The sequence below is a fragment of the Lagopus leucura genome, unplaced genomic scaffold (assembly GCF_019238085.1).
Source record: "Lagopus leucura isolate 7727_CA_CO unplaced genomic scaffold, USGS_WTPT01 Super-Scaffold_73, whole genome shotgun sequence".
NCBI classification, from domain to species: domain Eukaryota; kingdom Metazoa; phylum Chordata; class Aves; order Galliformes; family Phasianidae; genus Lagopus; species Lagopus leucura.
The window spans coordinates 65,904,216-65,918,604 of record NW_024962252.1 but is presented as its reverse complement, the minus strand read 5'-3'; positions in this window follow the sequence as shown (position 1 = coordinate 65,918,604).

The following is a 14,389-nucleotide window of genomic DNA, read 5'->3' as shown; positions in this document are numbered from 1 at the left end:
GTAGAATAAAAGCAAATTCTAAAATTATGTATAAACCACAATCTTAATTGCACACAATTGTTATATATTGTTAATAAGCACTAAAGCTCTTTTCCTGAAGTCTGCTAAGACTTTTTGACAAAAAGAATTGTCCAGTTTCACCTGCTGTTGATAGTAGAAAATTTGAGATTTGTGCCCCTCTCCTCTAAAAGCTTTATTTCTTTCAAGCATGGGAAGATGATACAGACTTTGTATCTTGCTATCAAGCTTTTTCCCAACACCAATAGATCATCACCTGTTACAGGTGTATTTCACTTCCTTACTTTATCTTACTCCTCAGTCTCACCACCCTCATAGTAAAGAATTTCTTCCAAATTCCCAATTTGGAAGTTTAAACTCACCCTCTTCCAGTTTTAAAACTATTTCTCCTTGTCCTTGCCATATGCCCTTATAAAAAAAAAACCCTTCCCAGCTTTCCTGTAATGCTTCTTCAGGTACCAGAAGGCTGCTGTAAGGTTGAAGCCTTCTTTTCTCCAGGCTGAAGAACCCCACCTCTCTCAGCCTGTCCTCATAGAGAAGGTGCTCCAATCCTCTGATTATTTTTTCTGGCCTTTCTCTACCTGCTTCAACAGCTCCTAAACATTTGTGTCGGGGGGTCCCAGAACTGGATGCAGTGCTCCAGGTGGGCTCTCACAAGAGCAGAGGGACAGAATCACCTCCTTGACCTGCTGGTCACACTTCTCTTGATGCAGTCCATGACATGGTTGGCCTTCTGGGCTGCAAGTGCGTAGTGCTGCCTTATTTTGAGTCTCATCAACTGGCACTCCCAAATCCTTTTTAGGGCTGCTCTCGAGCCATTCTCTGCCCAGGCTGTATTTGAAGGATCGCCTCAACTCAGATGCAGGACCTTGCATTTGGCCTTGTTGAGCTTCATGAGGTTGGCACAGGCCCACCTCTCAAGCCTGTCCTGCTCCCTGTGGAAAGCACTGCTTCCCTCTAGCGTGTCAACTGCACCATTCAGCGTGGTGTTGTCTGCAAACTTGCTGAGGGTGCACTCAATCCCGCTGAGATGTGTAGGCAGGAGAGCCTGAAGTGCTGGGCCTGGAGAAAGTGAGCAGAAGCAAGTGGATAAAAATGGTATCCACGAATCTCACATCTTACCTCTGTTATTACATTGGAATTAGCAGGGTGTGCTAGTGGAGAAGATGGCTTTGAAGAGGAACTCAATAGCACACCAGAAATCTAGTAACTTGTGAAAGAAAGACTTTTTTCTAGGCTGTGAGAGGCTGTTTAAAAAGGAAGTGGAGAATCTCTTGTCGGGTAGAACTAGACTGTGGAAGCATTTGGAAGAATGAGCAAGAAACTGGTTACAAACAAGAGGTAGATAAAGCTGAGGACATTTAGAAAAATAATTGAGAAGAGTGCCCATGATGGTTCAGGCAACACAGAAGAGTCATCTGGATCAGCAAAGAATAGGTGAGTTGCCAAAGCATGGGGTGAACGGCAATGGATGACAATTTTAGCAGTGTTAATTATGGACCTGAATGATGGTATTGCTGGAAGAAGGGAATGTTTCACAGGACAGGCAGAAGGAGAAGTTTCAGAAGGGAGGCTGGTGGTGTGTCCCAACCTCTAAGACGCAGTGCAGTTTGCATATACAAGAGGCAGTCTCCATTTCATTAATACTTCACATAAAGAACTACTAAACAATAATAGTCTCATAGTACTCTACAGTCCCAGCTTGGGGGCTGTGATCCTTGGAGAATGGGAAACTGGGAGGAATGCTGAGGTTAGAGCTCTGCACTATTGGGTGTTTTCACTACATATTTTGGCTGGTGGCATTGTTAACCCTTGTTTTGCATTTCCAGTTTTAAAATCTTCAGCCTAATAAAGAAAAAACAAAGAGGCTGGAGTTTAGCCAAAGAGGAAATATTTAAGGCCAGAACTCACATACCTCTTCTCAGTAGCAAATGGTAGTGCTCTGCAGCTCTCACTTCACACTGACAAATCAAGGGAGCAGAATCTGGTATCATTTTGCATTAATTAGACACATGTTTTGTTTTTGCAAGTTGGTCTTCGCTTTTATATTCTGGTGCAGAAAGAATGGCCATTTTCACGCCTTTCCTGTTCTCTGGTTTCTGAGGGCCTGCACAGCACCAGCGCAAGGCATAGCATTTGTGAATCTGCAGAAATTTATGATGGATAAAAGGTTACTGTGGCTTCAACTTAGTCTGTTTCTCATGCCTTCTTGAGCAAGGCCTAAAAAGAAGCATAGAGGTAGGACTGCTTTTGAGAGAACTGTGTTGCGTGAGAAGCCAGGGCAAATACACCTCTTTGGTAATTCTAGTTCAAAAAAGTGCCCGAACTGTTTGTTCTACCATCAGTGTTTGCACAGCTGCTGCTTTAAGGTAATTGAAAGAGACAAAGCTCTGAAGAGTTGATTGGTCTTGTTTTACTTTTTGGATGCCCTATCAGAGTTGGTTGCAGCTCAGTTAACTGTTAGCAGGTAAGTTTGTGAGCTGGGGCATTCCGTGAAGCTGAGTGCTACTGCTGTTGCCAGCATGGGTTAAAGATGGTTCTGCCTATGAGGTGTCCTTCTGGAGAGCCAGGGGTGCAACAGGAGTTTGCCCCAAAACAGCAGTTTTGGAAAGCCAGATCTGTCTTGCAGATAGACATCCTGGCTGCCTACTTACTTTCTGCTGAGGCAGTGCTTCTGTCGAAGTGCAGCTTTAGCCTTCTCCGCTGCTAGCCCTCAGTGGGAGGACTGTTGGTCTGGGCAGGGCTCTCTAAGGGGCAGACAGCCAATGTACAAGAAAAGGTGATGACAAGAGTTGGTACTGCTATTCCTGGTGGCTGCTGAAAGAGCAGTAGCAGCGAGAAAGCCTGCACGAGCAATGCATGGGCACAGCATGAGCAATAGCACTTCCCAGAGCTCCACTCTGAAACCATACAACAAAGCTGAGACGCCTGAGAAGCTGGCATGTCAGTTGTGCCGGCGGAAGTTCAGGTTGGATATTAGTAAATACTTTTCAGAAAGAGCAGCGAGGCAGTGGCACAGGCTGCCCCCCAGGAGGTGGTGGGGTCACCATCCCTGGAAGTGTTGCAAAAACATGTGGATGTGGCACTGAGAGACGTGGTTAGCGAGCGTGGAGGGGGTGGGCTGGCGTTGGACCGGGTGATGTTGGTGGGCTTTGCTGCTGCAATGATTCGATGAAAGCCGTGGGCGGGAGCGGAAGGTACCGCTAGGTGGCGGCGTAACAACACAGCCCGGCTCTCCGCGGGCTTGAGGCGGGACAGCCGGGTGGGACGGGCAGGGGGCGGCTGGGCGGAATCTGGAAGCGTGGAGCTGCTGCTTTGGTGCTTACACTAGCAGGGGACTCCCAGGCTTCCAGCGAAACGTGTGCTGATTGGAGATATTAAAGATAGTGCCGGGAAGCATACAGAGTTCAGGAAGTCAAGTCAGTAGAAAATGGAACATAAAGACGACCGAGTTCTGAGAGTGGAACTCTGTGCCTCCTATACAGCGAAAGAATAGAACAAACAGAAACAAGATGCGATCTGGCCACTTGAGAGATTCAGACAGTGCAGGAACCAGAGAAACGTGAATCTGTGAGATATCCTCAGCTCTGCTCTGTGTTAAGGACAGAGGGCTGTAAGGTGAGTGCCTGTCTGAGCTTCTTGCTGACTGATTCCCCATGGAAACAAAATTACAGCAAAGCCACATGTTGTGAAAATGTTAATTCCAGTAAAACATGCAACAAAACCCAACAAGTTGATTTTTTTTTTTCCCTCCAGCATGCTGTCTGTGTGATGGACGATTGGAAGCAGGTAGTCATTTTGTGGGGTCACAGCATCCCCTCAGCCTCAGTCACACACAGCAAAGACATGTCAGATGAAAGCTATAGAGCTTATCTGACATGAATCTTTTCAAAGGATTCACATCCTAAATCTTCTATCTCCAACTGTTTAAGTTCAAAAAGAAATAAAAGTTCCAAGATCTTCACTGAGAGAGAAAGAGTGGTGCCTTTTTAAGACCACCCAGCATGCCTGGAGTTGTTGCAATGAATGTGGTTGCATTCCAGTCACCTGGGCCCTTCAGGTTCCCTAGGATTTCAGCCACCTTCCTCAATAAGGCAGGGATTGCTTTGTAGTCACTGTGTTAACTGAGTGAGGATGTAGTTCAATAAAGAAAACATTTGAAAACATTTCCTTTTTCTTCAGGGTCTTTGCTGGCGTTTGAGACTGGAGCTGAACAACACTGAGGTAGCTGCCACACTTTATTTTCCATTCCAGCACTTCTGTTTCCCTGACAAGGAGAAGTTCTGACCTCCTGTTGTAGTACTGTATCCCTGATTTAAAAGACATCTCATTTAGAGGAGTTCTTGTTGTTTATCTGGGAGCTCAGCACTTGGAGGCATCTTCTAAAATATGGAGTCCAGTTGTCTGCTGTTCTAGACAGCCCAGTGTTATTATCCCTTAAGTGGATTTATCAAGCTTTGACTTAAAACTGATTAGGCTTCTTTTGCAGCTACTCTTTCTGCCTAAAAGTCTGTTCCAGAACATAATTGATGGGTAGAAATAATCATTAAATTCATTCTGAATTTGTATGTGGCTGGTTCACAGCCATGCGTCCTTGTGCCAACATTGTCCCATTGCTTAAACCTCTCTTTCAATTTCTTTTCAGTATGTTTATAGGAAGTGATCATGTGTTTTCTCAGACTTTGCTGGACCAAGCAAAATTAGCTGTCTTAGTTTCTTATAAGACACTCTCAGATTCCCGACATCCTTCTCTGCATCCATTTGAGCAGGAATTCATTTTTCCTGAGTATGGTAGCCAGGATGCTCTTCTCTGTTCAGGAGAAGCCTTATCCAGGCAATGCCTCACGTAATGGCATTCATACAGAGGGCTTTTCTGCAAGATTGCTGCAGTGCATGCAAGCTTTTGGCAAGTGCTGCCATCATCCGTCATCCCAGATGGGCCAGGCTCAGCTGAGTGTCCTATGTCATTACATCCCTTCTGCTGAAGAGGCAAGCTGGGGGAAAATCAAAAGATCTGGGATGAAGGGGGAAATTCAGCTGCAGGCTCTACTCAGCTGAAGGTATCTTCCTCCTTAGACAGGCCACGTCAGACAGTTCTTAAAGCAGTGTAAGTATAGACTATAATTTCTGGATTGGTCAAGCTGTAATAAGAGGGTGCGTTTTCTTTTATCAAATGTTTCCATAACCCTGTCCTATAAATACAGTCACAAAATACTAGGTGCAGCCAGTGCTCTATTTCTGATAGGACCTGGAGTTCTTCCAGTTTGGCCAGATACTGTCTGATCTCAGTGCTTTCCCAGGTAATTTTGAGGTATGTGGATTGGATGAGCAGTAACAAATATAGCAAAGCATCTGAGATTCCTGCTGCCAAGTGCTAAACAGAACTTTTATTCTGGAATCTTTTTAAACTGCGACATTTTTGGTCTGCTAATTTATTTAAAAAAGGAAAGCCAGTTGTGAATTATAACCCAGCCTGCTCTGCCCAGTGAGTTTCCTGGAGCCGGAAAAGCATTTTTCTGCACCTGCTGGATTTTGAATGGATCTCTAGCTTGTGGCCAGCATTTGGGAGGTTCCAGTAGGGATGCTCCAAGGGGTATATACAGCTACTGCGTTTTTTGAGCTTAATTCTGGCTTTGCCCATTGCTATTCATATCCATTGGTTATGCTGGAGTCATTTCTCACTCAGAATATGTGGATGTAGGAAAGGAGAGCTTGGATGGAAGAGAAAAAAAACTTTGTTCTGTTAATATCATTGCTTTTTCAAGTTACCATTGCTACGCCTGAAGTAACAATAAGCAAAAGGCAATACGTACAGAAATCCTGGTTCTTGACTGCATTTCTTCTTTCATTAACATACCACGTTCCAGTTTTGCTGCATTCTTTATTTTTGTATGGCTATTGTATAAGATAAAACTTAAGCAGATAAAACTGTCCAGTTGTTAAAGCTCATGACAACTAAGTAGGGCAGTGTGAGTATTTCTAATGAGTGTTGAGCCAGTCAGTCTCTACTGTGGCCTTGTTCTGCTGAATGAGCACAGCTCTGCATGTGCCAGCCTGCACTGCCTACAGGGCCAGCTGCACCGCACACAGGTATGTGGTTGCATCTTCCTCTGGCACATTTTGCAGAGTGTGTTAAAGGAGGGGCTGCACAAAACAGCTGATGGACTCTGAGAAACCGTGTGAGCCTGCAAAAATCACATGATCCTTATTGCCTTTCTCCTTTTTTTGTTTTGCTCAGGAGGGGATTTACTGAGTACATAAATAGCCAGTAATCCAGAACAATTTTGCTGCCAATCCCACAGTTTTGTGGGTTTTTTTTGAGATTAGCTGTTCTTTTTGAGATTTCCTCTGCACTTTCTCCCTCTGAAGTCCTTTTTCTTTTGTCTGCCTCTAACCCTTCCACTTTTGATCACTCAGATAACTAAATTGCAAGCAAAATCATGTTTTAAAAGGTCCCTAAATAACACACATTGATAAGGCTTTGCAAGCAGGACAGATTGCAGTCATGAACTTGATTTCTAGCCCTGTTCAGTTCCAGCCCAACAGATGCTTTTACCTAGAGTTCACATAAGCATTATCCTTAGTAAAACTTCCTTTCTGTTCTACTGGTTTTATACCATCAACTTTTATGTTTCTCAACTGATTGAATTCTGCTGAACCATCAGCATTGATGGAGTTTTTTGTTTTATACAAGTCCAAGAGTGCACTTGGGCCTTTATCTCGTTCTTGGTTCCTTTTTCTTGCTCTTGTCGGTTAAGTGATGGAAGAATCCTAAGTCGTTCCTGCTCTTAAGGGAGATTGAAGATTAAGTTGAGCATACTTTTCAAACTACAGGTTTTACCTGAAAAAAAAATATTTTTCAAAGTAAAGGTGCCATAATGACTTGCTTTTTATTTTTTACTTCCAGAATTGGTGGAAAATATCAAACCATGTCATTTAGGCTGATGGTTGTTGTACTTACTTACACCAGTGGCAGGTGTTTATAAAACCTCACCTGCAAGCTCATTATGTTGTATGCAATTATTAGCTCTTTTGGGGATGAATATCCAGGCAGTCTGAGTGACTTATGTTGACTTGAAGGAGCTCCATGCAGAGGACTGGGTCCTTTTAACAGAAGAGTGGGAAAGAAAAACTCAGTTGTTTTTAGGAAGGCAACTTGAATCTGCAGTTAAAGTTGACTATTTATGTAATCCTCCCTTTGAGTTCTGCTAGTCCCAGTGTTATTTCAGATATTTTTTTCCTCCCACCTCTTTCAGGGTGTTTGATCTCCTCAACCATTGCAGCTCTCATTTTTCCTCTAGGTTCATTGTCCCCACTGATGGTAGTATTGCCCAGAAGTATGGAAATAGAACTGATTTGTCTGGCTTGAAGAGAAACCTTTTTTTTTTTTTTTTCTCCAAGCATCATTCCAGTTCAAAGAATCCATTCCAGTTTTTTTTCTCCATCTTACCTGCTCCCTGTTATTACCTCTGCTATAGATTCAGCAGATCAAATCCTCATGTATTGGTGTAAGAGAACTGTATTTTGTTTAAGCCTTAGCTTGTCGTGCTTACAGAATGCAGTTTGTGAGCCTGATGTTTTGGGCATTGTATAAACTACAGATGAGTCAGAGTCAGAGATTCATGGGATGCTTTCCAGTAATTTCAATGGGCTTTGATTCGAGCCTATAGCACCCTTGACTGAAACAGATGGTGTATCTGCAGGCAAGCAGGTAGCCTGACAGTCATAATTTATGATGGTATAATGTCACTGACACTGATTTACAGCAGTTGTTAGTGAAACAATGCTTCCCACATGTGCAAAGCCTGTCCCAGTATCTCCTAACTGCTGTTCTGCTCTTGGCAGCGGGGGCTGCAGGTGAAGCTGAAGCAATAGATAGGAATGGGATAATCTGTTTCTATAATGACCTCCTCTTGAACTTCAAAAACTGGGTTTAATTTAATCCCTATACCGTGGTTTAATCCCTAAAACACTTTTCACCTTTTAGGATTAAAACATTTAGCTTGGAGGAAGTGATCTTCTCATTTCATGTTTGTCCTTCAAGATTTTTCCCAACGTGATGAGTGAGAATCCCCTGTTCATTTGTCAGTGGGAACACTGACCCAGCTCAGTGTGACCGCAGTCAGGCAGAGAAACCCAGAACTTCCTTATTCCTACACCTGGCAAGGATCAGAAGGCTTTTCTGTTCTGTCTTCTAAACTGTGGTGCTGTAAGTCGTTTATTGAGCATGTAGTTTTCAGTGAGAATGAAACTGGGGACTTTTCTGAGGAATGTTTAAAAAAGAAACAACAACCAGGGAACAGCAGAGGGTTGAAACTAGATGATCTTTGTCCCTTCCAACCCAGTGTGATTCTGTAATTCTATGATTCTATGACTTTCAGTCCAAAAAATATAAGCAGCTGCTGGTGAAGATGTAGAATACATCAGTAAAAATGGAAACCTCTGTTTCTAAAACAAAGTGGAAGTATCTAAACTGTCAGTGGTACCAAATACTAGAAAGCAGCTTTGAGTTTAAGCAAGTGTTCATTGTGTCAATGACTTTCACATGGTTTCATCTGTTCTTATAACAACCACCTGCATGAGGAACTCCCTCTTACTGCTTATTCTTCATCAGGCTCATGGCTTAGCTTTTGTCCTGCAGCAAAGACTGGGGGAGAGTCCATCTCTTCTAGAGTGCAAGCAACCTCCAAATCAACAAAGCATCCATGACTCATGAGCTTCTCCCTCTGATTGGATTGGTCAGCTGCTGCCAGAAGCTTCCTCTCCTCTGTTGACAACTGGCTTTGCTGCAGCTCTCCAAGCAGCTTGAAACGTGGGCTGCTCCTGGTACAACCCACACACTTACTGATGATGAAGGAAAAGGGATTAATGAGCACGTAACTTTTCTTGTTTGCTACCTAGGCTCCCTGCCCAGAGCCCTTGCTCAAGTCAGAGAACTACATCCTCTCTTTCCAGCCCACTTGGCTCTCCAAGTACCATCCCTCATAGGGATTTCTGTTTCAGAATTTCCAGTGGGCAATGCTGATCTTTACATTTCAGGTTTGCCCTTAAGATTAGTTTTTTCAGTGTGGTAAGTGGGTATCCCCTGCACCAGGGCTGTTTGTGTATTTTCCTTTAACTTTGCTTGGGGTAGGGATGTGAAATCTGCCTGTACATGTCTGCTTGGTTCTGTGAGACGAAATGTGAAATATGTGCATGAAATGAGCAGCCAGCTGCACGCTCCACATGACTCAGAGTCTCTTTATGAAGCTACTCAGGAGAGCATTCTTGTATATTAATTTCAGTGCAAAATACCTGGTGGGACTCCAGGAGCACTTCAAGATTCTTATGAAAATTCATTTTTTCAGTATGTGCAACCTTTCATCTCATCACTTTTCACTGCTTTTTAAAGGCATTTGTAATTCTCTAATAAACTGTGAGCAGTGATGAAAGAAGTCCAGATTTAAGTCACTTCACAGAAAATTCTTCAGAGGTTCTGATGTACTTCTAATATTTAAAAGAAATCCGATAACATTTACCTTGTATTATCCTCAATGTTAATGGACTGCTTATCAGGTTTAGGGAAGAACACAGTTAATTCTTTTTTTTTATTGGCTTCAGGATTATTTTTACTAACTAAAACTACTCAGGATAGGAGTTTGCAACAAAACTCATGTAATTTTGTATTTATTTTTCTTAGGGAAAATGAAACACATTGTTTTTAACATGTCTGCCTGCAAATTTGTTGGATATATTATATATGTGTTGATAATATACTGAATTGCAGCAGGTTTCTTCTCCTTATCTATGCATGTCCTTACAAAATTGTCTCTATCTCATGGGATAGTTGCATGGGAACCATTAAGTCATGGCCCGAACCAGTGATGGAGCACCTGCAGAAGGGATGTAGTTAGCCCTGGGAGCACAGGTGGAAGCAATTCATCTGTGAGAGTGAAGGTGGGACCCTGGGTCCCTAACCTCATTGAAGGGCTGGCAGCCACAGAGGAAGCATCTCTACTCAGAGATTGCCTCTGTTAAAGTCTTTGGTGAGCCCTGATTTTGGAAAGGGGTGAGTGATTTCTTCTTTATTACCAGATTGTGACCTCTGTCTTTCTTGGGTGATCCAAACCTCATTTAAAGCAGCTGTATGTGCTATTGCCTATCCTTACAGGGAGGTTCTTTCTTCAGTAGTACTGTTTTGCTAGTTGCTGCAGTTTTAGTATTTCTCATGAGGTGCTTCAAATCTGTTTACTGCTTCTTAACTAGAAAAATTACATTTCCTATGATATCCATCTATAACCTCAATGTAAAAAGTGCTCTGCATGCAAGTGTCCTTGCAGATGCTCACAAAATATCAATGGTGATGTATACTGTTCCAGGGCAGAAAGAGAAAGATAAGAGTTGTGTTTTAAGAAACTGCAGTTTTTCATTTCTAAAAAGGCCATGGGGAGTTTCTTCAGAAACATTTTTATCTCACAGCACTGTTTGCTTATAGTGGGTGGTAGAGGTTGATAGGTATATGTTTGCTGTTGCTACTTCAGAGTGTAAGGCTGTTTCTTCTGCTTCCTGTTGCTACACAAAACAAGTTGGCTCCTTGATACCCCAACTCTGCATTCCCTTTAGTAGAGATGAAGAGTTAAAAAGACTGTCCACTCTCTTGTTGCTCAGTGACAGTGGTTAATGTGCACACTGCAGACATATTGTGGCCAGAAGAAAACTGGAAAATTGAGCTGTTGGAGGCTGTCACTTGCCAGCAGCTCAGAACCTTGATAGCCCTTGAGGGGACCTCCACTGCAGAAGGCACTGCACACTCATTCTTTTTCTTGCGGCCTTTTTGCTCTGTGTTTGTGGAAGAGGGATTCAGTATCCAGCTTCAGAAAATGTAGTTGCGACAATCTCTGTGTGGGGAAAAAACAAAAAAACAAAAAACAAAAAAAAAAAACACCTTTTCCTCTGCATAAAAATATTTATTTTATCTGACATCTCTGTATTAATTACAGTATATGAAGCTTCACCTACCAGTACTTCCAGATGGACAAAGTGATGCAGAGACAAAGCACTATCTCACATAGTTCTGTACTTCTCCATTTAAGCACCCTATCCACAACCTGACCAATGACAGCCTGTTTAGTCCTTGAGCCCTGTTCAGACTCAGTTTGCAACCTCCTTCACCCAGAGGTCCAACTAATTCTGGTTGTAGGTATAACACATAACACACATGAAAGCTGCTCCTTCTGAATTTTGGAAGACTTTGCTCCTCTTTTTACAGCATATGTATGTTATTTTTCTCTCTGCACTGTAACATATGGCAGAGAGGTTTGGAGAAGTTTTTCTTGTTCTTTGCTCTTGCCAATGCTCCTGTGTGCTTTCACCATAATGTGGAAGCACAGATTTCTAGTGGCCTGATATCTGTCTGGTTGAGAAGAGACAGAATACAGCATAGGAGCCAGTGGTAGATTTCCTGTACATTGAGGCAGTCCGCATGATAATCTAAAGTGCTGTTCACACGTAAGTCATGCACTGAAGTCATTCATTTTAAAGGTTGCATTCTCCTAATGCACAACAGGTTATATACGGTGCCATTAGTGGTATATCACAAGACTTTCCTCTTTTGCAGTAATGTGTATGGCATTTTAGCTCCAGTACACAACCCTCATCACAAAATGAGCTTCCCTACACTGTGCTCTGGTTGTGTCTGCCCTGGTACAAAGACCATTACTGGCACATCCGTACCTTTGATTCTCGCTGGTCCCTCTCAAGTGTGCTCCCTCTGTCTTGTGTGAAACCCCAGGATCAACTGTCTTGTGTCCCTAAGGTTTAACACTTAAAAAAACATGGCTCTTCAGAAGCTCTGGGTGGTTCAGCATGTAAGGCTTTCCACCTGGGGCTGACAGCAGAAGGTAAACAGAATGACTCACAGTTTACCAACCTCTGTTTTCTGCAGAATCAAAATCAAGTAAAATACAGTGAGTGGCTTCCTGTTTAGCTGGTACTCACAGAAGAAGAATTGTGTCCATTACTTTTGCAGGGCTTAAGGGAACAATTTGCAGTTGAAAGTCTTCACGTCTAATCTACAGCCTATCTAAAGTCTTGATTAAGTCTTGTGCTCACACTCTTCCACTTGTTTCCTGTTTTTTCCTTACGCTTTAACAGCTATAGCAATCTCCAGGAGAGAACCTTTACAGTCACGCAGCTCTGGAGCAGGTGCTTTATTTATTGCTTCAGTCATTGGAAACTGCAATTGGTTTGGGGGCCAAAATGCTGTAAGAATGATTTTATTTTCAGAAAAAAAGAACATATTATTTGTCCAAGCAAGGAAAAAAAATTCAAAGATCTCATTATACCTAACTTTTTTTCTCATTCAGTCTGCATTTTTTAGTTTGGTTTAATTTTGTTTCTGCTTGAATGTTTTTTGTTTCATTTGCAGACGTTTATCATTTGGTGTATTTTTAAGGTCTCTACTAAAGTTTTTCTATCAGATAGGAAGAAAGGTGTTCACATCACGAGTATCCAGTGCTGCTTCTAGTCTTGGCACAGGGGACTGGGGAAATTCTTCGAGGCCCCAAATATCTGTTAATCTGTCACTTTGACTAACAGAGTAAAACCTGGAGAAGAGGGCTCCGGGTATCTTAACATGGTATGCAGGCACCTCTCACTTTCCATATTTTACTCTTTCTTCTCAAAACTTCTTTGATTCACAATATCTTGGGCTGTGGAGAAAAAGACTGACTTTATTGTCTCAGTTTTGCTGCATTCTCCTGCAGAGACTGAGGCACTATGCTTAGAGGCAACGTTGATATCCGTAGAATTCCTTCTGCCTGGAATCAGCTGAGGTCAGGAGGTCTGAGTGTGACTGAATGAATTGTTTATGTCTGAGGCACGACGTCCTGGATCTGGCATGCACCATTTCCAGAGCCAGCTTCAGCAAGGGAGTGGGTCTGAGCAGGATCACGATATTGAATGCCGCAAATGCCTCTGGGGCCATTCTCTCTCCTACTGAGAGCTCCTTTCTGAGATGAGCTGCCTCATTGTTCTGTTAGTGGTGGTGGTTAAACGCAAAGGTGACTCTCTCAGACCAGTCTGGAGGGCCAGCGTTGAGTGGTCTTGGCCCCCCCTTGTGAATAAATATTACTTTTTTACTGTAAACAAATACTCCCCCCTCTCCCTCCCCCTTATTTTAAAGAAATAATCAATTTTTAAAAAGCTTCTCATACCAGTTAGCATATAGTGTTCATTTTGACTCCAAAGATATTTTTGCTGGACAGGCTGGGAGCTGGACACAAACATGTTTGTAAAACAAACTGTAAAGTCTGCTGAGCTTGTAGCAGGATTATGGTGCCAGCAGAGGCAATTCTAGCAGAAAACCTATTGTAATCAGAGTTCTTCATAACAGAAAGTAGCTTATGAAGCATTTTTAGATCAGCTTCTTTCCTCTAAGGATAAAATGTACGCCTTCTTGCTCATCAGTAACAGAACTGATGAGAGTGGAGATGAGTGTGTCATGATCAATGGATATTTCACATTATATCAGTGAAGATGTCCAATGATGTTGCCTACAGAGCAACAGCAGGTAGGAGAGATCAAAGCCAAACAGTAGTGCAGATATATTATTAGACAGAGATGCTAAGTTTGTCAAGAACAGAAGGGATGACAGTGCTCACAGCTATCTCTGTTTGAAATATACTCAGCTCTTTCATTCCAGAAATAACTAGGAAATTTTTTTTGCATGGAAACTAGTACTTTAAGGTTTTTAGCCTGTGGAATGATCAATGTCCAAGCAAGACTACAAATAGAAAAAAGATTGGCAAGTGCTCTGAACCTCTGAAATGAGTACGTAACGCATTTGATAATATCAGGGGAAACTTTCACAAGCACACTTGCAAAAGCAGGAGCCCCTAACTTCCTTCTGGGACAGAAGAATACTCTTTAGAATGCCAGAACATCATCCTTTCTGTCTTCTCTTTGACTAGTGAGGAATGAAAATGATGTCTCTGTGGAAGTTAGACCAGTGGTCAGGGCTATGATTTTGGAAGACCTTTGCCACTCAAATATGTTTACTGGATTCCAGCCCTGCTCATTAGCTAGAGGTGATTGGAGTAAGTATGACACACCAGCTTTATGGTCTTGCCTGAAGAGCTGGGATTTCAGAATCATTCAGTAGTTTAGTTCCAGTTACTGCTAAGATATGACATGAAAAAGATCTATTTAGCTCTCCAGGACCTACAACAGCACCTGGTCCTCTGCAGCAGTAGTGGCAAAAGAGCTGATGTCTTAAGATAAGGAAACTGAAGCCAGCGTTATTATTGATTATGGTTTCACTGAGAGCCAGGGGAAAGTAGTAGTTAAAAAATGTTTTCTTTTACATTTAATTTTTAACTAAGTAACTGGAGCC